The following is an 18133-nucleotide window of genomic DNA, read 5'->3' as shown; positions in this document are numbered from 1 at the left end:
CACTTTCAGAAAACTCAATGCACATTTGTTTGAATATTTTCAAAACCATGTAAAAATATGAAAACATGATCGTAACTGAAATTCAGGGAGGCTAAAAAAACACATTTCCAAGTTCTTCAAAAAAACAAGAGTCCATAAAGATGATGCACTTGATAAGAAAAACTGCTTTGAAACAGTTGAAGAAAAAACAGAATTTCTGTGTTAGGGATGGATTATAAATGTTTATCTGCTTCCTGAACAAACATCCCTAAATACAAAAAGAAATCTGACCAAAAAAATAATAATGGCTTCCGTGTTAGTCCTATTTAAGAATATAGTTTTATTTACTGCAAAACCCTTTTGAGTCTGAAAATCCGTCCAACTGCTTAAGTTTTAAACTTTCTTTTGATGATTCGTTTTCTAACGTTGGAGTTGTTCATGTGTTGTTCTGCTTTAAATGATGGTAAGAACAGTTCTTGTGGCGACCAGTGGTAAACAAGCTGAAACTTAAAGTAAAGCGTATTGCCAGTTAAATCTTACTTAGCAAATATAGCTTGTAGAAAGCCCAATTCATGTGTAAACTTGTTTTTTTTTTGTTATCCACAAACTGTGAGGCTTGTACTGTGGCAAACAGTTCTTGGTGAGATTACAATACTTTTCAGGCAATATTGAACTGAGTTATTTTCTAAAAACAAGTATTTTTGTTACTTTAAAACTTCATTTTTGTGGCATTCTATACACCACCTCAGACAAATCTCAGATTTACTTCAGAGGTCATTGACAAACATTATATATGGGACATGGTTCCCTTCGGTTTTCATCATTCATGTGTTTGAGTTTTTACATGTCGTACAGATCAGATCAGTGGTGTGTAAATAAATCCAGACCCTCACAACGATGATTGATCAAGAATGTGTTTGTTTTTGCAAACAGAAGTCTCAGATGGAGTTTCGCCTCACAGCATGTTTCTCATTACATAATGCTCAGATTCCAACACACATTTCTCATCTTTGACAGCTTACAAACTTTGCTTAAAACACACAAATCAAACACACAAATGTATTTTTGTCTTCCTGACAGCATCGTTGATGTAATGCAGAAAACGGAACCAGGAAGGGTTCACCTTCAAAATGAAGAGGACTTTGGTAAAAGGTCTGCACAGCTGTTGGAATCCAAGTACAGCATAGAAAAGTGACCTTGCACATCACACTTTACTTACACAAACACACAGACACACACACACACAGGGAAACCAGGGAGAAGCATATGAGTAATGAACAACCTTAATAACACCTCCAACTTTTCCTCTTCTTCTCTCTGCTGGCTGTTTAAATTCACATCCCCCTTTAACGTCGCTCTAATCTAATTACCAGCAGGCTAATGGATCTCCTTCTGCTACTCCCAGACGCTCTGCACAAACCTTGGACAGCGCACACATGTGCAGAGAGCACAGGGGTGTGTGTTGCTGCAGAGGCACTACATCTGCAAAGTATGACCGAGGGAAAAGAGCTGGGAGAAAGAGGAGGAAGTTTGTGGATATGGGTGAGCATTTACCCAAGGGAGGCGTAGGGGGCAGGAATGAAACTCTCCAAAAGCCCTCCCCTCACTCTCCAGCCCCCTCCCCTTCAGGAAATCTATAGGGAGGGAAAGCAGAAACAGGTGCATTTCTCCACAAATTGAGTTATCCAAGACATGCCACATCCAATTGGACTAAATTGATGTGAGAGTTTGTGATGTCTGCCGTGGGTATTACAGCAAAGGTCAGTGTGCCGAGACAATGACATCAATCTGCTCCACGTGGCTGAGCTCTTGGGCCCCCACCAGCCCCCTGATTCAGATGCAAACCTGCAAACACAGGCAGAGGAAGGAGAGGGCGGACAAACAGCGTTTGCAAATCAGTGGGCATTTTGTGATTGCTTTCAAACATAAAATAAACAAGACGTCCCTTCAGACTGACTGACAGTACAGATCAACAGCAGATCACAAAGGACAGTCACTCTTTTAACAGTTTTTGTTTATTGAATCAATTAAACGTTATAGGAATAAAAATAGCCCTGATTTAAAGACATTAAGATGCACATGTTGATTGACTGCTCATTTAAACACTGGATAGGGAAATAAAAACAAGCAAACAGTCATTTTGCTGGTTTCCCAACAACTTCAGTTAAAAGAATCAACAAAGACAACAACTGACAAACTGATGGACCAAGGCCTGAACCTGACCTCTGAGAGAAACTTTAGTTAGTTCAGAGATGGACTTGTCTCAGAACGCCACTTAACAACTCCATCTGTAATGGCTTTTGGGTTTCAAGGTCATCAAAATGTTGCAGGGTGCAGACATTTTTGCTTAAAAATGTAACAGCTGGATGAAAACTGGACAGAGGAGACAGTCTGTCTGGTTCGGGTAGTAGTTTACAACAATTACACAGTTCTTATATTTACAGGATTTGGAGGCAGATGCATGGAGAGGCTTTTGCTAAATGTGAGGCCAGCAGATAAAAAAACAAGGCTTCTACTGGTCTGAAAGATAAATTCCATCCATCCATCCATCCATCCATCCATCCATCCATCATCCATCCATCATCCATCATCCATCCATCCATCCATCATCCATCCATCCATCCATCATCCATCCATCCATCCATCCATCCATCCATCCATCCATCATCCTCCATCATCCATCCATCCATCCATCCATCATCCATCCATCCATCCATCCATCATCCATCCATCCATCCATCCATCCATCCATCCACCATCATCCATCCATCCATCCATCCATCCATCATCCATCATCCATCCATCCATCCATCCATCATCCTCCATCATCCATCCATCCATCCATCCATCCATCCATCATCCTCCATCATCCATCCATCCATCCATCCATCATCCATCCATCATCCATCCATCAATCCATCATCCATCCATCCATCCATCCATCCATCCATCCATCCATCATCCATCCATCATCCATCCATCATCCATCATCCATCATCCATCCATCCATCCATCCATCCATCCATCCATCCATCCATCCATCCATCCATCCATCCATCCATCATCCATCCATCATCCATCCATCAATCCATCATCCATCCATCCATCCATCCATCCATCCATCCATCCATCATCCATCCATCATCCATCCATCATCCATCATCCATCATCCATCCATCCATCCATCCATCCATCATCCATCCATCATCCATCCATCAATCCATCATCCATCATCCATCCATCATCCATCATCCATCCATCCATCCATCCATCATCCATCCATCATCCATCCATCATCCATCATCCATCCATCCATCATCCATCCATCATCCATCCATCCATCCATCCATCATCCATCCATCATCCATCCATCATCCATCCATCAATCCATCATCCATCATCCATCCATCATCCATCATCCATCCATCCATCCATCCATCCATCCATCCATCCATCATCCATCCATCATCCATCCATCCATCCATCCATCCATCATCCATCATCCATCATCCATCCATCCATCCATCCATCCATCATCCATCATCCATCATCCATCCACCCATCCATCCATCCATCCATCCATCCATCCATCCATCCATCATCCTCCATCATCCATCCATCCATCCATCCATCCATCCATCCATCCATCATCCATCCATCATCCATCCATCATCCATCATCCATCATCCATCATCCATCCATCCATCCATCCATCATCCATCCATCATCCATCCATCCATCCATCATCCATCCATCCATCCATCATCCATCATCCATCCATCCATCCATCCATCCATCCATCCATCCATCCATTCATCCATCCATCCATCCATCATCCATCATTCATCCATCCATCCATCCATCCATCCATCCATCCATCCATCCATCCATCCATCCATCCATCCATCCATCCATCCATCCATCCATCCATTCATCCATCCATCCATCCGTCCATCCGTCCATCATTATTTAGATAGCGTCATATATAGATCAGCTAAGAACGTCATGGTGGGATGAAGGGAGCTCCACTTTTTAACTGTTTGTGTTTTGACTTATTGATCATGTTTGACAAAACTTCAGCGTTTTTATTTTTATTTTTACTCTTATATAGCTATGAGAGTCCTTCCCTCTCTTTTTCTTATCTTGGATAACACAAAGACTATGCAAAAACCTCACAAAAATAATGTTGAACTTTGTAACTACAGGAAGTGTAACACTGCACTTGCATAACCTGCTCATTTCTCAGTATGAGGACAGACACAAGACTTATCTGTTTAAAGAATCTAAACAAACGTGGTATCAGAACAATAAAATGATTTCATAGCTGCTGAAGGAGAGCACTGGAAGAAAATAAACTAGAATATTACACAAACGTTATTAGAATTTTCTTACCATTTATTAACATTTTACCAGAACTCCCAAACTCTGTTCATGTGGACACGAACAGGTGGCAGCAGGTTACTGTACATTTTGATTAAAGGACCATCTGGATTGTATTTATTGATGGGTTCAGGAAGCAGTGGGGGTCCTCAGCACGTGTGCCATGTTCACGGCTTTCTACAATGACCTTCAGGCCATTGTTCTTCCACAAACTGCTTATAGATTTTTCTTTGTATTTAAAAACAACATAATAACTGTTTTGAACATTTCTTACAACAAAAAGATTCAGCTATGTTTGGAAACAACATTTTGATAAACACAGGGAGAAAATATTTGTCCAGCAAAGATTTTGCAAGTTTTCACACTTTGAATGATTTCAGTCTTGATTTTTTGGATAATTTTTTTCTACATTCAGTCTCTACCAGTGAAATGAAGGCTTCTCTAAGATGAACATTACAGACCAAACACAGTATTTTAAAGTCTTAGATTGAAAAAAGTAAAAATTATAACAAATGGTTGTGTTTTTTTTGTACCTTCATTGAAATACTTTTATGGGTAAAAAAACCAGCAAGGCTCTGATTCACTGAGACTCCAGATATAGAGAGTACACTGTGTGAACGGGCTGTTTGGTGAAATCGGTGGGTCATCAGCAACAATTTAGAGCAATTACTAATAGGCAAAAACATTTTAAATCTGAGCTTTGAGCCAGCGCAGGTAGGTCATAAATGCACAAGAGAAATTTAAGCTGATATCAGAGAAGGTCAATGAAAATATTGCAGAGATCCAGCAAAGAAGTCTAAATGTCCCCAGAAGAACAGCAGCAGCATTTTGTGTACAAAACTGTTCCAATTATCCCCAGCATGTTTTGATATGTGCTGCATTTAGACGTGGAACAGCCACCATAAACATTTAAATGTTTTAACAAATCCCATTGAATATCACATCGACTCCACTCTGTTTTTTGTGTGTTCTGCCAAAAGAGCCCACACTGCTATTTCACCAAATGTAGACAGTTCTCAGCGTGTCTTGTTTTTAAATCAAGTGTTTACTAGTCGTCAAAAACAGGCTGAAACTGCATCGGCTGTTTGGTCAATTTTAAGGATTTGGGATTTCATTCTCATCCAGCCTAGAAAAGTAAAACTCACCTGAGGAACTCATACTACCTATCAGTTTCAGATTCTACACGAGTAGTGGTGGTTTAAGGTTACTTTGCTTCCACTTTCAAGAAATCCAATAGAAACTTCATCATGCTGTCACCTCTGCCAGAGCCTACAAAGCCTGATTTCAGGCTTATGGCTTTCATCTCACCTCCATTCAGAGAGTTATTTTCTTGATCCCATTAACTTTATTGCTCCTGTTATGTCTCCCCATGACTTCTCAATGTTGTGCTTTTTGAGCCCAGGGCTGCTGATTTTCATTCAGAGGCTTCAATCTGAACCCAAACCAGGCCACACAAAAAGATTTTTGTTTTAAAACCAGATAAACACTTGAAATCTCAGGCTTACACTGCTGACGAGCCATAACATCTGACAGTGCTTTAACCCTTGTGCTATCCTAGGCACTTTACCATTGGGAGTTGGGTCATCTAGACCCACCAGACAGTGCTCTGAACCTTTTTTCTTCAATGATTTGTGATCTTCACTGGTGTCCATGGATTACATGAAATCTTTCCACCTTTATCCACCTTTGTCATGGTAGGGAGAACGCGTCTGTGTAAGGGTGGGGTCATCTAAGATAGCACAAGGGTTAAAAAGTAAAGACACCGATGTCATTTGTTGGTGACGTGTTTTTGAGATTCTCTAACCAACATGAACCTTTATTTGTGCTTTTCTTGAGTTACCATGATGAAAACAAAAGACACTTCATGAACTAGACCAGCCAAAGCTGTTATCCTGCTTGAGCTAATGTTGCCTTATTTTTTTGATAATATGCTCCAATCCACTAATTTGATTACAAACCTTTAGCAAACCTTAGCTAATATCAGGGATTTTATTTGGTTTTCATGGTCTCCAGGAAGAACGCTCAGTTTATTGTCAGCCCATGAAATCCCAGACCAAAGATTTGTCTGAAGAGCAATTTACAGTCACTTTCCAAGGAGTGCAAGCCTGATGCATAAACATTGTTCTTAATATGCCAATTCATCATCAGGCAGCCAAGGGATTCTGGGAGTCTTCTGATCAAATTTTCTCCCTTTGATGATGAGGGGCATGCTGGTTTTGCTGCAGAAAAGTGCAGATCCAGCTATTTGTCACATCAAGCTTCCACAGGGAGGCAGAGGAGGGATGATGCATGGTTAAAAATGACATGGAGGGGAAGAAGCTCTGGGATGCGCCATCTGCTTTGTACGAAGAGGTATTTGTTTAGCTAAACATTTAAAGGCCGTGTCACACTGCTGCTACGTACAGTTTGGTACATCGGAGAAAAACTGGTCATACATGAATATATATGGAAAAAAGTGAGAGAAGTTGTGAAATTTTGATAGATGTATAACGAATGAACCGTGTAAAACCACAAAAGAAGTATGAATAAACCACGCAAAAGAACAACTCGTGCTTTATTGAATTTCTTCCTTTTGACATTTAGAGCACTGAGCAGAAATCATCACATGGCATCAGCACCATGGTCAGGATCATTTATCTTTGCTTTGGTCATTCACTGATGTGCGTAGATGTCCGTCGAGGATTTCAGCTTACGAGTCTTTACATGAAATTGGTTTTGAGCTGTTCAGTATTTTTGGTCAGTTGAGATGTACACAGGGCATCAGGACACCCTAGGCAGGAGGTCAATGATCGACTTTGTAGTTGTTTCAGGCGACCTTCGGCCCTGTGTCTTGGACACTCGGGTGAAGAGAGGGGCGGAGCTGTCCACCGATCACTACCTGGTGGTGAGTTGGATTCGCTGGCGGGGAAGGAGGCCGGAAAGACTTGAAAGACCCAAACGTACTGTGAGGGTCTGCTGGGAACGTCTGGCTGAGCCCTCCGTCAGGGAAGTCTTTAACTCCCACATCCGGTAGAACTTCAAACAGGTACCGAGGGAGGTTGGGGACATTGAGTCCGAGTGGACCATGTTTTCCACCTCCATTGTCTCTGCTGCTGCTCGGAGCTGTGGTCGCAAGGTCTCTGGTGCCTGTCACGGCGGTAACCCCCGAACCCGGTGGTGGACACCGGAAGTAAGGGATGCCGTCAAGCTGAAGAAGGAGTCCTACCAGGCCTGGCTGGCCTGCGGGACTCCAGAGGCAGCTGACAGATACCGGCAATCTAAGCGAGCTGCGGCCCGGACTGTTGCGGAGGCGAAAACTCGGTCCTGGGAGGAGTTCGTTGAGGCCATGGAGAAGGACTATCGGTTGGCCTCGAAGAAATTCTGGCAAACCATCTGGCGACTCAGGAGGGGAAAGCAGTTCTCCACAGGCACCATTTTCAGTGCAGGTGGGGAGCTGTTGACTTCGACTGGGGACATTGTCGGGCGTTGGAAGGAATACTTCGAGGATCTCCTCAATCCCACTGACACGCCTTCTTTTGAAGAAGCGGAGAGTGAGGACTTTGGGGTGGGGCTGTCTATTACCCGGGCTGAAGTCACTGAGGTAGTCAACGAGCTCCTCGGTGGCAAGGCCCCGGGGGTGGATGAAGTCCGCCCTGAGCACCTCAAGTCTCTGGATGCTGTGGGAGTGTCTTGGCTGACACGTCTCTGCAGCGTCGCGTGGCGGTCGGGAACCGTACCACTGGACTGGCAGACAGGGGTGGTGGTTCCCCTCTTTAAGAAGGGGGACCGGAGGGTGTGTTCCAACCATAGGGGAATTACACTCCTCAGCCTCCCTGGGAAAGTCTATGCCAGGGTACTGGAGAGGAGAGTCCGTCCGATAGTCGAACCTCGGATTCAGGAACAACAGTGCGGTTTCCGTCCTGGTCGTGGAACAGTGGACCAGCTCTACACCCTATCCAGGGTGCTGGAGGGATTGTGGGAGTTCGCTCATCCAGTCCATATGTGTTTTGTGGATTTGGAGAAGGCGTTCTACCGCGTCCCCCGTGGCATCCTGTGGGGGGTGCTCTGGGAGTATGGGGTCCGGGGAGCCTTACTGAGGGCTGTCCGGTCTCTGTATGACCGGAGTAGGAGCTTGGTTCGCATAGCCGGCAGTAAGTCAGACCTGTTCCCGGTCCACGTTGGACTCCGGCAGGGCTGCCCTTTATCACCGGTTCTGTTCATAGTTTTTATGGACAGAATTTCTAGGCGCAGCCAGGGGCCGGAAGGGATCTGGTTTGGGGACCACAGGATTTCCTCTCTGCTTTTTGCAGATGATGTTGTCCTGTTGGCTTCATCGAACCGGGACCGGGATGAGGGTCAGCACCGCTAAATCTGAGGCCATGGTCCTTGACCGGAGAAAGGTAGCTTGCCATCTCTCAGTGGGTGGAGTGTCCTTGCCCCAGGTGGAGGAGTTTAAATACCTCGGGGTCTTGTTCACAAGTGAGGGAAGATCGGAGCGTGAGATTGACAGGCGGATCGGAGCGGCGTCCGTAGTTATGCGGTCGCTCTATCGGTCCGTCGTGGTGAAGAGAGAGCTGAGCCGAAAAGCAAAGCTCTCAATTTACTGGTCGATCTTCGTTCCAATACTCACCTATGGTCATGAGCTATGGGTCATGACCGAAAGAACGAGGTCCCGAATACAAGCGGCTGAAATGAGCTTCCTCCGTAGGGTGGCTGGGCGCTCCCGTAGAGATAGGGTGAGAAGCTCGGTCACCCGCGGGGAGCTCGGAGTAGAACCGCTTCTCCTCCACATCGAAAGGAGCCAGCTGAGGTGGCTCGGGCATCTAGTCCGGATGCCCCCTGGACGCCTCCCTGGAGAGGTGTTCCGGGCATGTCCCACTGGGCGGAGGCCCCCGGGAAGACCCAGGACACGCTGGAGAGACTACGTCTCTCGGCTGGCCTGGGAACGCCATGGGGTCCCCCCAGAGGAGCTGGAGGAAGTGGCTGGGGTGAGGGAAGTCTGGGCATCTCTGCTCAGTCTGCTGCCCCCGCGACCCGGTCCCGGATAAGCGGAGGAAGATGGATGGATGGATGGAGATGTACACAGTTCCTGCTTAAAGTGTTATTTTATTTCTGAATGTGCCGTTTTATCTGAAATTTAAAAGAATGATGCCATTTTCTAGGACATAGTTTCTGCAGAGTTCATCAGAAATTCCCCTCTGAGCTCTGGGTAGAAGCCTGCCACCATTTCCCATAATCCATCTGTTTACACATGCTTCTGCTAACTTAAAGCTCTCAGTACCCCAAACTAACATTAGTGAAGCAATAAAAAATGGCGAGCAATATCAGATTTGATCCAGATTTCAGCTCAGAGGGAGAAAACAAAAACTTACATGGATCTATTTGTCTGCAAGACAGAATGGAGTGGAGCAGGGAGCTTATAGCCTGCCCAGCTTATTTGTTACCTTACAAATAAGCTCTTTCTCAAATGGCATTTGTTTCATCTGTTCCTGATTCACAACCATTTGAGTAAAGAAAAACTCAGAAACATAGTTTAAACTTGTCCTCCAACACACCAAAAACACCACTTTCATTGGAGTGGGTCCTCAAAGCAGTAAGACCATGAAGCAATAACGTAATATTTCCACAAAAACTCACTTGCACTCATTCCCTTTAAACATTTTTAAATTTGGACTTTTACACAAATGCTCTCTTAATCTGTTTAGACAAAATAGTATATTTTCTTTCTTGATAAATTAGTGTTGTTCTGACTTTTTTGCAGACCTATCAGGGTGTTTGTCTTGTAGCTTTTTGTTTAGTTGGGGATTTTTCTAAGACACAAAGTCTGTGTCTAAGTTTTTCTTTGAGAAACTGCAGCTCTATGGAGGCAAAACAGGAAGTTTCTATATCACTGACTTTGTCATGACAGTTTTGTCATTTTTGAAACCAGTTTTGTGAATTAAAAGAGAATGAAGCAATGACAACAGAAAAGTTTTAAATAATTAAGCATGTTATCATGACCTTACAGTCTAAATACAAATCTGTCTAACATAAATAGTCACAAACTATTCACGGGTACTGCTAGATCATTCCTTTACCTCCACTTAACAGCCAAGGACTGCTTATGATCCTATCTGTCATAAATCATCTTGGCTCCACATTATGAAAAATGAGCCATATTGTTAGTAGTCAAGGCACCACATTGCTCCTCAGCTGAATGCACAAAGCTCTGTGGTGTTTGTCGTTGTTAATATCTCTGCATAAATACTGGATGGTTTGCAGCAGTCTGTGAACCAGGCTGTCTTTTGACAGCTGATGTGACCTGTGATGCTTTGACATATTCAATCCAAATTTCAGTGAAACACTCAAGCTAACGTGTGAAAAAACCCACACAGCTGGTAGCAGAACGTACAGGTACTAAAACAGAGCCAAATGGCAGACGAGTGTTGCTTTCCTTCCAAGTTTCTGGTTTGAGACAAAACATACATGTAAAACCTGCAACATGTACTGGGATGTAAAGCCGATACTCCACTTGTCTTCTCCAGAAGCTAAGTAAAGAGAAAAAAGCTGAGCCTATTATGTTGGCCAGATTGTTTTTTCAAATGGGTTATCTTCTCCATTTGTTTCTTGGAACAGCCTCTTCAGCATTGTTTTTGTAAGTCACCTGCATCTCCTGCAGAAACATTTCTTTCAGCATAAGCAGCTCAACATCATGTTTCCTGCAAGTTGTTTCTTGCAAAGTCCTGCTTTTCTTGTGTCCTGGACGTTCTATCCTGCTCCAAAGTCATGTATACAACATATAATTTACAACTTTATGGATGGAAGGGAGCCGTTTGTGGAGTAAAAGCTTTATTTTGTGTCCACCTCTTACTTAATCAAGGAATTTGTATCTTCTGCACAGGAACACATTCTGGGAGATCTGAAAAATTTAAAGCTGCGGTTAAATGACATCATTAATAAACAAACACAATTTCAAATACAAAGGCTACGACTTGAAAGATTTGAAAACTCTAATAAATCTGGCAAATTTCTGGCTAATCAGCTTAAAATTAACAGAGAAAAATCATCAATCACCTCTATTATGGACCAAACAGGAAATGTCACCCATGACCCGGTCGAAATTAATAACGCATTTGAAAACTTTTATAAAAACCTGTACACACCGCAGATCAATCCGTCAGAGCAAAGTATTGACTCATTTCTTAATAATGTAAACCTACCCAGGCTAAATGAGGATCAAATCACAAACTTAGATTCTCCGCTCTCGCCGTCTGAACTTCATGAAGCTCTGTTACTTATGCCTAATGGTAAAGCACCAGGGCCTGACGGCTTTCCTGCTGAGTTTTATAAAGAATTCTGGGAACAACTGGCACCAACATTTTATAAAACTGTCACATCTATTAATGAGAGCCAATCAATGCCACCTAACATGAACTCAGCCAACATAATTCTTCTTCTAAAACCAGACAAAGATCCCACTAGTCCTTCAAGCTATCGCCCTATTTCTCTAATCAATGCAGATGTAAAAATTATCTGCAAAGCACTAGCACAGAGAATAGAAAAAAATCACTCCTCACATAATTCACTTCGACCAGACTGGATTCATCAAAGGCAGACACTCGGATGATAATGTCCGTAGACTAGTTAATATAATAGACTTTGCCACCATTAAAAACCAGGAAATGACGGTACTATCGCTGGATGCTGAAAAAGCCTTTGACAGAGTTAATTGGAAGTTCCTTATTGCTGCCCTCCATAAGTTTGGTTTTGGAGAAGCATTCATCAATTGGATCAAAATATTATATCAAAACCCCAATGCATCAGTTAGAACTAATAAACAGACTTCAAACAGGTTTTTTCTTGGAAGAGGAACCAGACAGGGCTGCCCACTCTCTCCTTCTCTTTTTGCTATATTCATTGAGCCTTTAGCTGCAGCAATAAGACAGAATGAGAGCATTATAGGAATAAAAACCAAACACAGCCATCATAAAATTAGTCTTTATGCGGATGACATATTACTGTTTTTAAGGAATTTACATTCTGTAAATAAAACAGCAATGATCATAAATGAATTCTCCTCCATATCAGACTATTCCATTAATTGGAATAAGTCTGTTTTATTACCACTCAACAGGAATATGGAACAAAGACTCACAATTCCAGTTAAAACAGGAAATATCAAATATCTGGGTATCTACTTTTCCCCCAAACTATCAGAACTGGTGCAGCTAAACCACACCCCATTACTGAAAAGCATACAGGACGATCTAACACGCTGGACCAACCTGCCTTTGTCACTTATGGGCAAGGTAGCCACGGTTAAAATGAAAATCTTACCCAAAGTTAATTATCTCTTCTCAATGATTCCCACACAACCGCCATTAAAATGGTTCAAAACATTAGACTCATCCATATCAAGCTTTTTATGGAACAACAAACCTGCAAGAATTAGTCTAAAAACTTTAAAATCTGCAAAAAGCTGTGGAGGATTAGAACTACCTAATTTCCACAAATACTTTCTTGCAAATAGATTACAATATATCTTAAAATGGTTAAAAAATAATCCAGAAACCAACTCATGGTTAGACTTGGAACAGGTGTTATGTGGAAAGATCAACCTGTCACAGCTACCATTTATTAGCCAAACAGTTAAAAAACAGGATTGTTTCAAAAGCATTAATATAAATGCCACCTTAACAGCCTGGTGGGAATTTCTCAAAATATCAAAATCATCAATTCAACCGTGCAAAATGACACCCATCTGGAACAACCCGGACATCCTTATTAACAAAAAAATGATTCACTTCCCAGCTTGGCAAGCAGGGGGCATAAAACAACTAGAGCACGTAATTATTGATAGAAGATTCATAACCCCCCAGGAACTTCAAGACAAACATGGAATAAATAACTTCTTGGAATATCAGCAACTTAAATCAAGTATTACTAAAAAGTATAAAATTAAAGACGACGATTTAAAGCTACCAGATGTAGTTACCACTCTGATTAATTTTTCAATGAATAGAACTCTCTCCAAAATTTACAAACTTTTATGTAATTTAGATAACAATATTGCCCTTCCAACAAAAAAATGGGATGCAGACTTGAGCATCAGCACAGATGAAAGCTTCTGGTCAGAACTTTGTCTAAACACCTTTAAACTGACAAAAAGTCCAAATCTGCAGCTAATCCATCTCAAAACTCTTCACAGAATTTACTACACTGGACAGAGGATGTTCAAGATGGGTCTCAGTAACTCAGACATTTGCGAGCACTGTGATAATAATCTACCCGACAGCTACATGCACGCACTGTGGTTCTGCACTCCTGTCCAGGCTCTCTGGCAGCAGGTATGTGCCGATTTATCAGTCTGGCTTAAGGTTTCAATCACTGCCTCACCGTCACTTTGTGTGCTTGGTGACATGAGTGCCATCGATATAGAAGAAGGATTAGCATCTATCATTTTCATAACTCTTTGTATTGCCAAAAAAACTATTTTAATAAATTGGAAAAACAAGAAAAATATAAACATAAGTCAACACAGAAATCTGCTGTTTGATCATATCAGCTTGGAAAAAATGTCAGCCCAAAGCTCAAGTAACTTTGAAAGAATTCAGTCTCTCTGGTCTCCTGTGGTTGACTCCATGACTTAGGGGGTGGAGGGCTTGGTCGTCGCTGCTCCTTGCCCTTCTGCCGTGGTTTGGGGTGGGGGTCGGGGCTTCCGGTGCCTGGCGGGGGCGGTGGGGGGCTCCGTTGGTCGGGGGGTCGGGTCCGGTGCCTGGGTGGGGCGGGCTGGGGCGCTGCGTGGTCCTCTGGGCTTGGGTGTGGGGGTGCGTGGTGGGGGGGTGGGGTGGTGGTCTGGCTTGGCTTGGGGGGGTGGTCCCTTTGCCTGTGCTGGGGGGGGTTGGCGGGGGGCCCTGCTCGGGTGGGGGGGGCCCAGCGGCGCCGGATGGGCTGCCCATCTGCACCTGGGGCTGGGATCGGCCCTTCCCTGGCTCTGGGACGGGACGGGACAACCCTCTCGGGGCCCCCGGTCGCTCTGGGTGTCACCCGCTTCGGCTGCGGGGTCTGGGGTGGGGGGCTTGTCGGCCCTGTCCTGTGGGGGGGCGTTCTGGGGGGGAGGGGGGGCCCATTATTAGTACGGGTCGGGGGGGGCTAGCGGGTCGGGGTCTCCGCTGAGGCAATCAGTGGTTGCCTCGGCCGGTTGGCCTCCTCGGTCCCGTCGAGGCCTGACCAGAGCTCTTCTAGGGCCGGCGTCTGGGGGTGGGGGCCTGGGCTTGCTCCGGGGGGGGGCGACGCTTTCTGGCTCCTCTCTCTCTGTGTGGGGTGGGTGGTGCCGGGCCTGGGGTGTCGGCGCCTCCGGGGGTGGGCCCCTGGGCTGGGTGGCCCTGGCCCCTTTGCTGGGGGTGGGCTGGGGGACGGCTGTTTGACCACCGGGGGACAGTCTACCAGCTGTCCCCAACTTACCCCCTTCCTTATATAACCTCATATTAGGGTGAGGGGGTGGGGGGTCTAGCCTGCGATGCGCCTTGGGGGGGGGGGCTACTTGGGAGTGGCCCCCCCCCTATGGTTGCCGTATGGAGTGGGCCCCCCTCTTTCGGTTTTATTTGCACCTTAGACATGTAGGGTCCTTGGTAGGGGGGGTGCTTGGACATCACTGCAAGCAAGCAGCAGATGTCCTCCTGGCACCCTACCCGCCAATTTTAACCGCACCTTAGACATTTAGGGCCCCTTGGTGTGGAGGGTGAGGGGACATCACTGTGAGTAATCAGGAGATGTCCCCTTAGTGCCCTACTCGCCAATTTTAACTGCACCCCCCTTAGTACACACACCCCTCCCCCTTCAATATATACATTCCAGCATAAACACACACACATGCACACAAACACCCTCTCAAACACCCATACACGCACACACATTTTACAAGGAAGGTGGGACCTGGGTCCATCTGTCCCCTACCCCTTCCCTGGTGGGGGGTGCGGGCCCCTTGGCGATGGCGGCCGTGTCCCTTGGGTGCCGGCTCCCTGGGCCCGGCGGTGCTCTCTCCGCACGGTGGGGGGGTTCATATTACACCTGAGCCGGGGGTGTTCGTGTCCCTGGGGGGTGGGTCCTGGTCCTTGCCCCTGGACGCTGGGCCCCGCCAAACTTCCAACATGGCCGAGCCTGGTCGGGCCATATTTATAACATCTCTTGTGGGCCGCCCTTTTTTCCCCGGGGTTCCCCCCTCCTGGGCGGGGGCGGCGGGCCCCTGCCTTGCTCCTACCTGGACCAACCGTGGGCCGGGTGGGTGGCTGCCTGGAGTGCGGAGCGGGTCTCCCTTGGGGGGTCCTGGCTCGTACCTGGGGTCGGGGCGGGGGGATGCCCGGAACTCCTGGGTGGTGGTGGGGTGCTCGTCTGGGGCTGTGGGCGTCCCTCTCCGGTGGGGCCCTGCGTTGGGCTCTTCCGGCGCGGCGGGGGGCTGCTTTCCTGGCTGGGCTGGGGCGGCGCTCTCTTTCCCTCTGCGCCTCCCTGCTCTCTGGCTCTGGGGGCCTCGCGGCGGTCCTGCTGGCCCTGGCCTGGGTGGCGGTCTTGGTCGCCCGGGGGGCGGTTGTTCCCTGCCTGTTCCCGTGTGGCGTTGGGGGGGCTCCGGCTGCCGCTGCTGCTGCGGCGGGGGTATGGGTGTGGGGGTGGCTGGGCGCTCCTCCTCCTTCTTTTCACATTCCACCATCCATTTTAGAAGAACATAAACACTCACCTGAGCACAGGTGTTAGCTCACCTTTGCACTAATAGTTTGCATGATTGAATGAATGAAAGATTTCACACTAGTTGGTTTAAAGGCATAGGTATGCGTTCGTGAACACTATCTGTTTTGTGTGCATGTTGACATGTGGACATTTTTGCGGCTAGCAGGTGTGTTGATAATATTTGAGTGTGTGTGAACAGGCCCCGCCCTTTTTGTACTACATTTGAACCGTACCGTAACGATAAACAACCAGTAAACCTGCCTGCTCTATGCTGCTTCATGGTCTTACCCCCCTTCCCCTCCTATTATCACCCTCCTACCCCCCCCTCTCTCTAACGTCCCTCTCTCTTCTTCCCCTCTTTCCTTTTCCGTCCGGTCCAACACCAAAGATTTTCAAACATGATTGAAATTAATAAAGTTTGGCCTCAATTACAAAAGGGGTTTATTCAGACATACCTTTGGTTTGTCTGAAGATGAATAACCCCTCTTGTTAAAATAAAATATGTCCAACACAAGAGGCCCTCAGCTCTCATCTGTTTGCCTAGCTGTTGGACAGGACAAGTTAAAAAAAAAAAAAAAAAAAAAAGAAATTTGTATCTATATTTGTCTTTTTGTATCTAGTCCACCAATTTTAATTGCACCCCTTTAGTACACACACACAGCAAGAGGGGGGGAGGGTCAAGTTGTTCCCCAGTGGCTGCTGCTGCTGCCGGGGCGTCGGTGGTGTCCGGGGTGTTACTGCACCCCCTGACCTTGCAGCTTTTTTTCTGCATGGTGAGGGAGGCCACAACATCTGAGCTGGGTATCCCCAGAGAAGAGGAGAGGGCCCCTTGTCTGGGCACGCCAGGTCAACCCAATTTTTCCATCGTTGTTCACATCAACTGGAGCCTGGTCCTTGGGCTCACCCTGATCCTGTTTACTGGTCGCCAGTGTCCACCTTCTCTGTTGGGTGGTCGGTTTCAGGGTCGCCCAACAGGGCTCAGGCCTCCCGGACAGTGGCGTGCCTCTCATCTTGGCACCGGCGTAGGTGTCGTGTGGTCAGGGCATTGGGTCTGGGCCTGGAGGCCTTGGACTGGGATGGGATGCCCTGGTGGGGGTCCGGCTCCATCTCTGTGGTGGGGGTCCAATGCGCGTGACGGTGGTTGTTCCTGGGTCTTTGTCCGACGGTGGGGATCTTGGATGCCTGGAACAGCCGAATTGCTGAGCTGCCTGCCCCTGGCTCTGGGGTGTGGGGTGCCGGGCCCCCTGCCTTTGCTGGAACATTCAATGTGATCAAGGTACACTCTAAGAATCACAAATTTGTTCAACCCATCTGTTTATTCATTTTGACACAAATATGGGCATGGGTATTGATTTTTCCCCCCTTTTCCAAGAATGTAGGATATATAAATCTTGCGTGTGCCCGCCCATCTCTAATCTTAAAACTGTGCCACAAATGCTTACTTAAAAAATGTTTCTTTAAAAGAGTTTGGAAAATTTCTGCCTGTGAGTAAATAAAGCTGTTCATTTACTCAGCCATGTATGTTTAGGTTTACTGAGCGGTAGCATTAGCCGTCCTATGGGAAATTCCATTATATGTTAGCATTAAGCTAGCAGACTTTGGCTTTACTGCTGTGATGAGTTATGTCAATGGAAAAAGAAAAGCATAAAAGATCGATTTTCACTTTTATGGAACGATTATTGATTTAATAAGCTTGGATTCAGATCAATTAATGGATTTTATCAACCCAGCCCTGATGTGTACCATTTGTTAGTGTGTGTAGGTGTGTGTGTGTGAGAACTAACTCGTGCAATTTACTCATGACACTCTTATGTTATGACTCTGTAATATGGTCTGCCCCCTCCCCTCTATCGTCATACCTCTTTCTTTCCAACCCTCCCATTCTGTCGCAGTAAAGCTCAACTAATAAAGTTCAACTTAATGTGTAAAAGGGGTTTATAGCAACACACTCTAGGAAGTATCACACTGTAAAAGGAGAACATGTCCATCAGGAGAGGCACTCAGCTGAAATCAAGTAAATAAAAGTAAAAGAAATAAGCATGTATATTTGAATATTCTTAGACTTTTCTTGTCCTGCCATTACCTCTTGACGACC

Source organism: Oryzias latipes, chromosome 10, assembly GCF_002234675.1.
Source record: "Oryzias latipes chromosome 10, ASM223467v1".
Taxonomy (NCBI): domain Eukaryota; kingdom Metazoa; phylum Chordata; class Actinopteri; order Beloniformes; family Adrianichthyidae; genus Oryzias; species Oryzias latipes.
Note: the sequence above shows the minus strand (reverse complement) of the source record.